The sequence below is a fragment of the Triticum urartu genome, chromosome 3, assembly GCF_003073215.2.
Source record: "Triticum urartu cultivar G1812 chromosome 3, Tu2.1, whole genome shotgun sequence".
Taxonomy (NCBI): domain Eukaryota; kingdom Viridiplantae; phylum Streptophyta; class Magnoliopsida; order Poales; family Poaceae; genus Triticum; species Triticum urartu.
The window spans coordinates 685704866-685719952 of NC_053024.1; positions in this window are offsets into that span (position 1 = coordinate 685704866).

A 15087-nucleotide genomic window follows, 5' to 3' on the forward strand; every position below is an offset into this window, starting at 1 on the left:
CTTTCATTCATAGACATATCATTTTCATGGTCTAGCAAATATTGTTCTAAAGGACCATTAGGAGGCACGACAATAGAAGCAAGACCAATAATTTCATCTTTACTAGGCAATTCTTCATCATGTGGTTGTCTACAAAATTTAGCAAAATTAAAATCATGAGACATATCCCCTAAACCAACAGTAACAATATCCTTTTCGCACTCTATCTTAGCATTAACAGTATTCAAGAAGGGTCTACCAAATATAATGGGACAAAAGTCATCTTGTAGGGAAGCAAGAACAAGAAAATCAGTAGGATATTTAATTTTCCCACACAAGACTTCAACATCTCTAACAATCCCAACTGGTGAAATAGTATCTCTATTGGCAAGCTTAATAGTAACATCAATATCTTCTATCCCAGCAGGTGCAATATCATGCATAATTTCTTTTTATAAAGTATAAGGTATTGCACTGACACTAGCACCCATATCACATAAGCCATGATAACAGTAATCTCCTATTTTAACAGAAACAACAGGCATGCCAACAACAGGTCTATGTTTTTTTAGTATCGGGTCTAGCCATTCTAGCAGCTTAATCACAGAAGTAAATAACATGCCCATCAATATTATAGACCAAGAGATCCTTAACCATATAAATACTAGGTTTAAATTTAATTTGCTCAGAGGGTGTAGGTGTTCTAGCATTACTCTTATGAACCACAGTTGAATCTTTAGCATGGTCCTTTATTCTAACAGGGAAAGGTGGTTTCTTAATATAAGCGGTAGGAACAATAGGATCAACATTATAAGTGATAGTCTTTTCTTCAACTTTAATAGGTTCAACTACTTTTACTTCAATGAGAGGATGATATTTAAACCACTTATCCTTAGGGAGATCAACATGAGTAGCAAATGATTCACAGAAAGAAGCTACTATCTCAGAGTCAAGTCCATATTTAGTGCTAAATTCATGAAAAGCATCGGTATCCATAAAATATTTAACACAATCAAACTTAGGTGTTATACCTGACTCCTTACCTTCGTCGAGTTCCCAATCTTTAGAGTTGTGTTTAACTCTTTCCAATAAATCCCATCTAAATTTAATAGTCTTCATCATAAAAGAACCAGTACAAGAAGTATCAAGCATGGAGCGATTATTCAGAGAAAGAGGATCATAAATTTTTTGAATAATAACTTCTCTTGAGAGCTCATGATTGGGGCATGAATATAACATTGAATTAAGCCTCCCCAAGCTTGAGTGATACTTTATCCTTCGTGAGGCCAAAAACTATATATATAACTATGATCATGATGAATCAGATGCATAGGATAAAACTTCTGATGAAATTCCAATTTCAATCGGTTGTAGTTCCCTGATCCAATATCATCACATAGCCTAAACCATGTCAATGCCTTTCCCTTCAAAGATAAAGGGAAGACCTTCTTATTGAAAACATCCTCGGGCATGCCTGCAAGATTAAATAATCCACAAACTTCATCCACATAGATTAGGTGCATATCAGGATGTAATGTTCCATCTCCTGTAAAAGGATTAGCTAGCAGTTTATCTATCATACCCAAAGGAATTTCAAAGTAAACATTTTCAACAGGTTCAGTGGGTTGAGGAGCAACTCTTTGCTCTACTGGTCGGGGTGAAGATACCCCGAACAAGCCCCTCAAAGGATTATTTTCCATAGCAACAAGTGACAGTAAATCTCAGCACACTATATAAATTTTTCCTTACCAAATTCCACCTACCAAAGGCGCTTCACTCCCCGGCAACGGCGCCAGAAAAGAGTCTTGATGACCCACAAGTATAGGGGATCTATCATAGACCTTTCGATAAGTAAGAGTGTCGAACCCAACGAGGAGCAGAAGGAAATGACAAGAAGTTTTCAGTAAGGTATTCTCTGCAAGCACTGAAATTATCGATAACAGATAGTTTTATGATAAGGTAATTCGTAACGTGTAACAAGTAACAAAAGTAAACAAGGTGTAGCAAGGTGGCCGAATCCTTTTTGTAGCAAAGGAAAAGCCTGGACAAACTCTTATATAAATGAAAGCGCTCCCGAGGACACATGGGAATTATCATCAAGCTAGTTTTCATCATGCTCATATGATTCGCGTTCGTTACTTTGATAATTTGATATGTGGGTGAACCGGTGCTTGCGTACTTCCCTTCCTTGGACAAGCATCCCACTTATGATTAACCCCCCTCGCAAGCATCCGCAACTACATAACAAGAATTAAGGTAAACCTAACCATAGCATGAAACATACGGATCCAAATCAGCCCCTTACGAAGCAACGCATAAACTAGGGTTTAAGCTTCTGTCACTCTAGCAACCCATCATCTACTTATTACTTCCCAATGCCTTCCCCTAGTTCCAAACAATGGTGAAGTGGCATGTAGTCAACGTTCACATAACACCACTAGAGGAAAGACAACATACATCTCATCAAAATATCAAACGAATACCAAATTCACATGACTACTTATAACAAGACTTCTCCCATGTCCTCGGGAACAAATCTAACTACTCACAAATCATATTCATGTTCATAATCAGAGGGGTATTGATGTGCATACAGGATCTGAATATATAATCTTCCACCGAATAAACCAAATAGCATCAACTACAAGGAGTAATCAACACTATTGGCAACCCACAGGTACCAATCTGAGATTTTGAGACAAAGATCGGATACAAGAGATGAACTAGGGTATGAGAGGAGATGGTGCTGGTGAAGATGTTGATGGAGATTGACCCCCTCCCGATGAGAGGATCGATGGTGACGATTTCCTCCTCCCGGAGGGATGTTTCCCCGGTAGAACAACTCCGTCGGAGCCCTAGATTGGTTCTGCCAAGGTCCCGCCTTGATGACACACAAGTATAGGGGATTTATTGTAGTCCTCTCGTTAAGTAAGAGTGTCGAACCCAACGAGGAGCAGAAGGAAATGATAAACGGTTTTCAGCAAGGTATTCTCTGCAAGTACTGAAATAAGTGGTAACAGATAGTTTTGTGATGAGATAATTTGTAACGAGCAACAAGTAACAAAAGTAAATAAAGTGCAGCAAGGTGGCCCAATCCTTTTTGTAGCAAAGGACAAGCCTGGACAAACTCTTATATAAGGAAAAGCGCTCCCAATGACACATGGGAATATCGTCAAGCTAGTTTTCATCACGCTCATATGATTCGCGTTCGGTACTTTGATAATTTGACATGTGGGTGGACCGGTGCTTGGGTGATGTTCTTACTTGAACAAGCATCCCACTTATGATTAACCTCTATTGCAAGCATCTGCAACTACAACAAAAGTATTAAGGTAAACCTAACCATAGCATGAAACATATGGATCCAAATCAGCCCCTTACGAAGCAACGCATAAACTAGGGTTTAAGCTTCTATCACTCTAGCAACCCATCATCTACTTATTACTTCCCAATGCCTTCCTCTAGGCCCAAATAATGGTGAAGTGTTATGTAGTCGACGTTCACATAACACCACTAGAGGCTAGACAACATACAACTCATCAAAATATCGAACGAATACCAAATTCACATGACTACTAATAGCAAGACTTCTCCCTTGTCCTCAGGAACAAACGTAACTACTCACAAAGCATAAACATGTTCATAATCAGAGGGGTATTAATATGCATAAAGGATCTGAACATATGATCTTCCACCAATTAAACCAACTAGCATCAACTACAAGGAGTAATTAACACTACTAGCAACCTACTAGCACCAATCCCAGACTTGGAGACAAGAATTGGATACAAGAGATGAACTAGGGTTTTGAGATGAGATGGTGCTGATGAAGATGTTGATGGAGATTGCCCTCTCCCGATGAGAGGAGCGTTGGTTCCGCCTCGTGGCGGCAGAGTTTCATCCCGAAAGGTTGCTTCTTATTTTTTCTCGACGAAAGACTTCATATAGGAGAAGATGGTCATCGGAGAGCCACCAGGGGGCCACGAGGTAGGGGGCGCGCCCTAGGGGGGCGCCCCCACCCTCGTGAGCAGGGTGTGGGCCCCTGGTCTTCATCTTTGGCAAGGATTTTTCATTATTTATTATAAGGTGTTCCGTGGAGTTTCAGGACTTTTGGAGTTGTGCAGAATAGGTCTCTAATATTTGCTCCTTTTCCAGCCCAGAATTCCAGCTGCCAGCATTCTCCCTCCTTATGTAAACCTTGTAAAATAAGAGAGAATAGCCATAAGTATTGTGACATAATGTGAAATAACAGCCCATAATGCAATAAATATCGATATAAAAGCATGATGCAAAATGGACGTATCAAATACCCCAAGCTTAGACCTCGCTTGTCCTCAAGCAAAAGCCGATAACAATAAATATGTCCCCATGTTTAGTGGTAGAGGCGTCGATAAAAATAAAATACGGACATGAGGGCATCATGATTATTCTCATAACAGCAACATATATAGATATTGTCATATGATTACTTATGTTCAAGTGATGATCTACACAATGCAAAAGTATGAATCAGAAACCTTATTGAGAACCAACAAACTATAACCTCAATCATTGAAGCAATTGCAATTTATCATATCATCAGAAAGAGTCTATGTCAGAGCTAAAAAGCAAGTCTACATACTCAACTATCATCTAGTCCTTCATAATTGCTAACACTCGTGCAATACTTGTGGTTACGGAGTTTTAATCGGACACAGAGAAAGATAGGGGCTTATAGTTTCGCCCCACAACCTTTTACCTCGAGGGTAATGTCAACAATAATAACTCATGCCCCCCTACATCCAATTAGATATATATATATATATATATCAGGTTCTTTCCAACATGCTGGGCTTGCCAAAGGATAAAATGAAAAAGGAAAGGTGAAGATCACCATGACACCTGCATAAGGTAGAAGATAATAATAAAAGATAGGCCCTTCGCAGAGGGAAGCAGAGGTTGCCATTTGCTTTTATGGTTGGATGTACAAAATCTTAATGCGAAAGAATGTCACTTTATATTGCCCCTTGTGATATGAACCTTTATTATGCAGTCCGTCGCTTTTATTACTTCCACATCACAAGATCGTATAAAGCTTATTTCTCCCACACCAATCAATCATACATATTTAGAGAGCAATTTTTATTGCTTGCACCGATGACAACTTACTTGAAGGATCTTATTCAATCCATAGGTAGATATGGTGGACTCTCATGGCAAAACTGGTTTAAGGGTATTTGGAAGCACAAGTAGTATCTCTACTTGGTGCTGAGAATTTGGCTAGCATGAGGGGGAAAGGCAAGCTCAACATGTTGGATGATCCATGACAACATACTTTATCTCAGATATAAGAAAACATAACCCATTGCGTTGTCTTCCTTGTCCAACATCAACTCTTTAGCATGTCATATTTTGATGAGTGTTCCCAATCATAAAAGATGTCAATAATAGTATATTTATATGTGAAACCTCTCTTTCCTTATTACTTCCTATTAATTGCAACGATGACCGAAGCTATGTCTGCCAACTCCCAACAACTTTTAATCATCACACTCTTTCTATGTGAAGTCATTACTATCAATAAGATCAATATGAACTTTTGTTTCTTCTTATTCTTTTTCTCTTTTCTTTTCTTTTATTTGGGATGATGGCAAAAATAAGCAAGCCCTTGACTCATTCACTAATCTTTATTATATAGCTCACGGACTCGATTACATAGAGAGATCATAAAGCAAAACTCGAAACTAGATCATGCCATAAACTTTATTCTACTAGATCAAAATAATACTAATAGGATCGAACTAAGAAAAACGGTAAAGATAGGAGTTGTGATTGTGATACGATACCGGGGCACCTCCCCCAAGCTTGGCAGTTGCCAAGGGGAGTGCCCATACCCAGGTGATTATGTCTCTCTTTTCGGGGATGGTGATATGATGTTCTTGGCGATGATGCCCCTCAAGATACGATTCTCCTCCTCAAGCTTGTTGACTTGCTGCTTGAGATCCATTATTTCCTTTCGGAGTTTTCTTGTAACAGCCAAAGCTCCCTGCACCCAAGGGTGCTGCATAGCTGCGGGAGAACCAGTGACACTCTTTTTCATATTCTCATAAGAAAGAAATCTAACATTGGAAGGGATAACCGAGTTTGGAATAGCTGAGCTCTACAATTCCCCCATCGTGAACCCAGCTCGGAAGCGAGAGGTGACTTCTTGATCCTCCATGGCATCTACCCTCATTAAGTCATCCTCCATCTCTTCCTCTGTTGCTGGGCCAAAGTGGTCAGGGTCACTGTTTGCCCTTGGTTCCGGTGCAGGATTAGATACCCGGCTCTCCCCGACTGACTCTTGAGAAGACATCTTGCTCTAATCTGCAGCAGCAACAGCTCGAAACAAAAATAGAGGATATTTGCATGATACGGGAGTCAAAACCCCCGGGAGATTATATAATGAATTTTTACTGACCAAAATACGTATCGTGCAAGAAAACGGAGTCCGGAAGGCACACGAGGAGCTCACGAGGTAGGGGGCGCGCCCAGGGGGATAGGGCGCGCCCTCCACCCTCGTGGGGCCCTCGTGTCCTTCCCGGACTGCTACTTAATTTTCTATTTTTCTAAATATTCCAAAATGGAGAAATATTGCCTTAAAAATTGTTTTGGAGTCGGTTTACTTACCGTACCACATACCTATTCCTTTTCGGAGTCTGAAACGTTCTGGAAAGTGTCCCTTATGTATTCCTCCGGGTTTACGGTTTCAATAATATTGGTTTCAACATTTATGGGATTACCTGAGATATAATGTTTAATTCTCTGACCGTTTACCACCTTCGGGTTTGTGCCTTCGAAGTTATTGATTTTTATGGCACCGGAACGATAGACCTCCTCGATAACATAGGGGCCTTCCCATTTAGAGAGAAGTTTTCCTGCAAAAAATCTTAAACGAGAGTTGTATAGCAATACATAATCATCTACATTAAACTCATGCTTTTGTATCCTTTTGTCATGCCATCTTTTAACCTTTTCTTTAAACAACTTAGCATTTTCATAAGCTTGGGTTCTCCATTCATCAAGAGAGCTAATATCAAATAACCTCTTTTCACCGGCAAGTTTAAAATCATAGTTGAGCTCTTTAATAGCCCAATATGCCTTATGTTCTAGTTTGAGAGGTAAGTGACATGCTTTTCCATATACCATTTTATACGGAGACATACCCATAGGATTTTTATATGCAGTTCTATAGGCCCATAATGCATCATCAAGTTTCTTGGACCAATTCTTTCTAGACCTATTGACAGTCTTTTGCAAAATTAACTTGAGTTCTCTATTACTCAGTTCTACTTGACCACTAGACTGTGGGTGATACGGAGATGCAATTCTATGATTTACGTCATATTTAGCAAGCATTTTACGGAAAGCACCATGAATAAAATGTGAACCACCATCAGTCATTAAATATCTAGGGACTCCAAACCTAGGAAAAATAACTTATTTAAGCATTTTAATAGAAGTGTTATGATCAGCACTACTAGTTGGAATAGCTTCTACCCACTTAGTAACGTAATCAACAGCAACTAAAATATGTGTATATCCATTAGAGGCAGGAAAAGGTCCCATATAATCAAAGCCCCAAACATCAAATGGTTCAATAACAAGTGAATAATTCATAGGCATTTCTTGACGTCTACTAATATTACCAATTCTTTGACATTCATCACAAGATAGGACAAACTTATGGGCATCCTTGAAGAGAGTAGGCCAATAAAAACCGGATTGCAATACCTTATGTGCAGTTCTATCTCCCGCGTGGTGTCCTCCATAAGTTTCGGAGTGGCACTTGCGTAGGATCTGTTCCTGTTCATGCTCAGGTACACAACGTCTAATAACACCATCTACTCCTTCTTTATAAAGATGTGGGTCATCCCAAAAGTAATGTCTCAAATCATAGAAGAACTTTTTCTTTTGTTGGTATGTGAAGCTAGGTGGTATAAATTTAGCAACTATGTAATTAGCATACTCAGCATACTAAGGGGTACTACGAGAAGTACTTATGACATTTAATTGTTCATCAGGAAAGCTATCATCAATAGGTAGTGGGTCATCAAGAACATTCTCTAACCTAGATAAGTTGTCTGCAACGGGGTTCTCAGCTCCTTTTCTATCAAAAATATGCAAATCAAATTCTTGTAACAAGAGAACCCATCTAATAAGTCTAGGTTTAGCATCTTTCTTCTCCATAATATATTTAATAGCAGCATGATCAATGTGGATAGTTACTTTAGAATCAACAATATAAGGTCTGAACTTATCACAAGCAAATACAACTGCTAAAGTTCTTTTTCAGTAGTAGCATAATTTCTTTGAGCATTGTCTAGAGTCTTGCTAGCCTAATGGATAACATTTAGTTTCTTATCAATTCTTTGCCCTAGAACAGTACCTACGGCATAATCGCTAGCATCACACATAATTTCAAAGGGTAAATTCCAATCAGGTGGCTGAACAATAGGTGCAGAGACTAATGCTTTCTTAATTATTTCAAATGCTTCTACACAATCATCATCAAAGACAAATGGTATATCTTTTAGTAATAAATTAGTCAGAGGCCGAGATATTTTTGAGAAGTCCTTAATGAACCTCCTATAAAATCCGACGTGACCAAGGAAACTTCTTATACCGTTGATGTCCTTGGGACATGGCATCTTTTCAATAGCATCAACCTTGGCTTTATCAACTTTAATACCTCTTTCAGAAACTTTATGCCCCAAGACAATACCCTCATTAACCATAAAGTGGCACTTTTCCCAATTCAAGACAAGATTAGTTTCTTCACATCTCTGCAAAACTCGATCAAGATTGCTCAAGCAATCATCAAAAGAAGATCCATAGACGGAAAAGTCGTCCATGAAAACCTCACAAATATTTTCACAAAAGTTAGAGAATATAGCCATCATGCATCTTTGAAAGGTAGCAGGTGCATTACATAAACCAAAAGGCATACGTCTATAAGCAAAAGTACCAAAAGGGCATGTAAAAGTAGTCTTTGATTGATCTTTAGCCGACACAGGTATTTGAGAGAAACCAGAATAACCATCTAGAAAGAAATAATGTGTATGTTTGCATAATCTTTCTAGCATTTGATCGATAAAAGGTAAGGGGTAATGATCTTTCTTAGTAGCCTTATTTAATTTGCGGAAATCAATTACCATCCTATAACCTGTAATAATTCTTTGTGGAATCAATTCATCTTTATCATTAGGAAAAACAGTAATACCTCCCTTCTTAGGGACACAATGAACAGGACTTACCCACTAACTATCAGCAACGAGATAAATTATACCTGCCTCTAGAAGTTTTAGCATTTCTTTTCTTACCACTTCTTTCATTTTAGGATTCAGACGTCGTTGAGGATCATGAACTGGTTTGGCATCTGCTTCCAAATTTATTTTATGTTGACATAGAGTGGGACTAATGCCCTTAAGATCATCAAAAGTATACCCAATAGCAGCACGGTGCTTCTTCAGAGTTTTCAATAATCTTTCTTCTTCATGCTCTGAAAGGTTAGCACTAATAATAACAGGATATATCTTCTTTTCATCAAGATAAGCATATTTAAGATTATCAGGCAACGGTTTAAGCTCAAACAAGGGATCACCCTTAGGTGGAGGGGGATCCCCTAGGATTTCAACAAGCAAATTGTGTTTCAGCATAGGTTCTTGTTTAAAGAATACTTCATATATTTCCCTTCTTTCATTCATAAACATATCATTCTCATGGTCTAGCAAATATTGTTCTAAAGGATCACTAGGAGGTACGGCAATAGAAGAAAGACCAATAATTTCATCCTTACTAGGAAATTCTTCTTCACGGAGTTGTTTACTAAATTTAGAGAAATTAAATTCATGAGTCATATCATCCAAGCCAATAGTAACAACATTCTTTTTGCAGTCTATCCTAGCATTAACAGTGTTTAAGAAGGGTCTACCAAATATAATGGGACAAAAGCTATCTTGTGGTGAACTTAGAACAAGAAAATCAGCAGGATATTTAGTTTTCCCGCACAAGACTTCAACATCTCTAACAATTCCCATTGCTGAAATAGTATCTCTATTAGCAAGTTTAATTGTGACATCAATATCTTCTAACTCAGCAGGTGCAATTTCATGCTTGATTTCTTTATACAAGTCATAAGGTATAACACTAGCACTAGCACCCATATCACATAAGCCATGATAACAATGATCTCCTATTTTAATAGAAATAACAGGCACGCCTACCACGGGTCTATGTTTATCTTTAGCACAAGGTTTAGCAATTCTAGCAGTTTCACCGCAGAACTGAATAACATGCCCATCAATATTATCAGACAAGAGCTCTTTAACAATAGCAATATTAGGTTCAACTTTAACTTGCTTAGGAGGTGTATATGTTTTAATATTGCTTTTATGAACCACAGTTGAAGCTTTAGCATGATCCTTTATTCTAACAGGGAAAGGTGGTTTCTCAACATAAGAAGTAGGAACAATAGGATCATTATAAGTGACAGTCTTTTCTTCAACTTTAATAGGTGCAGCTACTTTTACTTCTATGGGAGGATGATATTTAAACCACTTCTCCTTAGGGAGATCAACATAAGTAGCAAAAGATTCACAGAAAGAAGCTACTATCTCAGAATCAAGTCCATATTTAGTGCTAAACTTACGGAAAATATCGGTATCCATAAAAGATTTAACACAATCAAACTTAGGTGTCATACCTGACTCCTTACCATTGTCGAGGTCCCAATCTTCAGAGTTGTGTTTAATTCTATCCAATAAATTCCATTTAAATCCAATAGTCTTCATCATAAAAGAGCCAGCACAAGAAGTATCAAGCATGGTGCGATTGTTATCAGAAAGCCGAGCATAAAATTTTTGAAGAATTGTTTCTCTTGGAAGCTCATGGTTGGGGCATGAATATAACATTGATTTAAGCCTCCCCCAAGCTTGAGCGATGCTTTCTCCTTTGCGAGACCAAAAATTATATATATAATTACGATCACGATGAACAAGATGCATAGGGTAATACTTTTGATGAAATTCCAATTTCAATCTTCTATAATTCCATGATCTCGTATCATCACATAGCCTATACCATACCAATGTGTCTCCCTTCAAAGATAAAGGGAAGAACTTCTTCTTAGCAACATCATCGGGTATACCTGCAAGCTTAAATAATCCACAAACTTCATCCACATATATTAGGTGTTCATCAGGATGCTTTGTTCCATCTCCTATAAAACGATTAGCTAGCAGTTTTTCTATCATACTCGAAGAATACTCATAAGGAATTTCATTTTCATATTCATTTTCAATGGGTTCAGTAGGTTGAGGAGAAACTCTTTGCTCTACTGGTCAGGGTGAAGATACCCTGAACAAGCCCCTCAGAGGGTTACTTTCCATAGTAACAAGTGACAGTAAATTTCCGCACACTATATAAATTTTTCCTTACCAAATTCCACCTACCAAACGCGCTTCACTCCTCGGCAACGGCGCCAGAAAAGAGTCTTGATGACCCACAAGTATAGGGGATCTATCGTAGTCCTTTCAATAAGTAAGAGTGTCGAACCCAATGAGGAGCAGAAGGAAATGATAAATGGTTTTCAGCAAGGTATTCTCTGCAAGTAATGAAATAAGTGGTAACAGATAGTTTTGTGATGAGATAATTTGTAACGAGAAACAAGTAACAAAAGTAAATAAAGTGCAGCAAGGTGGCCCAATCCTTTTTGTAGCAAAGGACAAGCCTGGACAAACTCTTATATAAGGAAAAGCGCTCCCGAGGACACATGGGAATATCGTCAAGCTAGTTTTCATCACGCTCATATGATTCACGTTCGGTACTTTAATAATTCGACATGTGGGTGGACCAGTGCTTGGGTGCTGTTCTTACTTGAACAAGCATCCCACTTATGATTAACCTCTATTGCAAGCATCCGCAACTACAACAAAAGTATTAAGGTAAACCTAACCATAGCATGAAACATATGGATCCAAATCAGCCCCTTACGAAGCAACGCATAAACTAGGGTTTAAGCTTCTGTCACTCTAGCAACCCATCATCTACTTATTACTTCCCAATGCCTTCCTCTAGGCCCAAATAATGGTGAAGTGTTATGTAGTCGACATTCACATAACACCACTAGAGGCTAGACAACATACATCTCATCAAAATATCGAGCGAATACCAAATTCACATGACTACTAATAGAAAGACTTCTCCCTTGTCCTCAGGAACATACATCTCATCAAAATATCGAGCGAATACCAAACTCACAAAGCATAAACAAGTTCGTAATCAGAGGGATATTAATATGCATAAATGATCTGAACATATGATCTTCCACCAATTAAACCAACTAGCATCAACTTCAAGGAGTAATTAACACTACTAGCAACCTACTAGCACCAATCCCGGACTTGGAGACAAGAATTGGATACAAGAGATGAACTAGGGTTTTGAGATGAGATGGTGCTGATGAAGATGTTGATGGAGATTGCCCTCTCCCGATGAGAGGAGCGTTGGTGATGATGATGGCGATGATTTCCCCCTTCGGGAGGGAGGTTTCCCCGGCAGAACAGCTCTGCCGGAGCTCTAGATTGGATCCACCAAGGTTCCGCCTCGTGGCAGTGGAGTTTCGTCCCGAAAGGTTGCTTCTTATTTTTTCTTGACGAAAGACTTCATATAGGAGAAGATGGTCATCGGAGAGCCACCAGGGGGCCCATGAGGTAGGGGGCGCGCCCTAGGGGGGCGCCCCCCACCCTCGTGAGCAGGGTGTGGGCCCCTTGGTCTTCATCTTTGGCGAGGATTTTTCATTATTTATTATAAGGTGTTCCGTGGAGTTTCAGGACTTTTGGAGTTGTGCAGAATAGGTCTCTAATATTTGCTCCTTTTCGAGCCCAGAATTCCAACTGCCGGCATTCTCCCTCCTTATGTAAACCTTGTAAAATAAGAGAGAATAGTCAAAAGTATTGTGACATAATGTGAAATAACAGCCCATAATGCAATAAATATCGATATAAAAGCATGATGCAAAATGGACGTATCACGCCTCGAGACGGTGGCGCTTCGTCCCGAAAGCTTCCTTTTGATATTTTTTTCCAGGGCAAAAGACACCTTATACTAGAAGATGGGCATCAGGGGGCTTCCAGGTGGCCCACGAGGCAGGGGGCGCGCCCTCCACCCTCGTGGATAGTGGGTGGCCCCCCCTCTGGTGCTTCCTTCGCCCAATATGTTTTATATATTCCAAAACTCACTTTCGTGGAGTTTCAAGACTTTTGTAGTTGTGCAGAATAGGTATCTAATATTTGCTCCTTTTCCAGCCCAGAATTCCAGCTGCCGGCATTCTCCCTCTTCATGTAAACCATGTAAAATAAGAGAGAAAAGGCATAAGTATTGTGACATACGGTGTAATAACAGCCCATAATTCAATAAATATCGATATAAAAGCATGATGCAAAATGGACGTATCAGCTATCGCCATCTACTTAAGAGAACCATTCTTGACTTTCTCCACATCTGCATCTGTGAAATGAGATGGTAGGGTGAAATGTGACATGAGAGATTCCCAAAGCTGATCTTTTGCTCTTTGGTCGACAAAAGTAAGATGTGGACGTTCCTTTGATGGCTATTTCCATTCTTGAATGGAGACCAACATTTGGTCCTTCAGAAGAACTCCGCACAGACGAATGAACTTGCCCGCATTCTTCTTTGGCTCGCATGGTTCGCCATTAGTTTTGATGGAATCGATGTTGCACTTTACGCCATCCTTCAACTTTTTGGCCGGGCCTCGCACTGTCCTGCTTCCTGTAGAAGATTTGCTCGATCCGGAGGGCTGAAAGAAGAAAGATTGATTCGTTAATATATATAAAAATCAATTAAAACATGTGATGATCACCAGATGCCTGCTTATATAAATATACCTCGCCGATATTTGTTATTTGAAGAACAACATTTTCTTTGTCATCATAGTTCTCGACTTCATCTATTCGTTCGTCTTCATCAAATATCATATCCTCACCGGTAGGGTTCAGATATTGCGAGCCGTCATCTTCAAACTCATCTGGGCGAGGGGATGAGCGTATGATGTTGAACAGGGCCTCCTCTCCTTCTCTGTCGGTATTGTCCATAGCTTTTATTTAACTAATCCAGAAGAATTATAAAAAATCAAGTATTCAAATTAGAATGCATGCATGCAATCAATAAGGAAAATTTGAATCATAGTACATAATATGCATCTTGAATAATCCAGATAATTAATATGCACCATCCAATATAATCTAGAATACATCCTCTCGAATATTATCAAATAATATAATATCAAATACATCGTCTCGAATATTATCGAAGACATCACTAGCTAGCTAATACAGATCGAATACTATCGAATAATCTAGTTCACTCGCGGTTCCTGACGTGCGGGCGTTGGACACCCAAAGAGAAGAAACCATCAAAGGATCATAGCTCGGGTGAGATCCCCGAAGAACCTACCAGGTATTAGAGAACCTGACGTCCAACGCAACCATGTAGCGATGGACGTGCTCGTCCTCCTCCCTGACACGGCAATGTACCACCTCCAGCGGGGCCGGCTTCCTCCACACCGAAAGTGGCCCACGCGAACGCCACCAAAGGAGCTCCGGGTCGACGACGGGACCCGGGGCCGTGTTCCTCACCAAGAGGCGCACCCCTGAAGGTAGCACCTCCTAGTGCCAGCCCGGCGGAGCCCAGTCCCGAACATGGCTCCTCTGAAGCAGGATGTTGTCGAGAACGGGTCGACATCGAGGATGCGGGCCGGGCATCATTGACGTCGAGAACAAATTCTATATGAAAATGTAACATTTTTAAATGATTGGATTGTGATTTCTTATATACGAGGAAAACCTTTAGTCCCTGGCTATAGGAACAAAATTCAGAATCATAAGGGATTCTCTTAGCTTTTAAGGGATTTTCCAAAATGGCGCCATTCTGGATGTGAAGAAAATGGTCCATATTTTTCCTGATCTCATCTACCCTTCTATATGTCACGTTGTCTAGTGTCAAAGGATTCAAGAAAACCATGGCTTCATCATTAGCCAGAAGTAACAGGCGCATGATGGTACGAAGCTC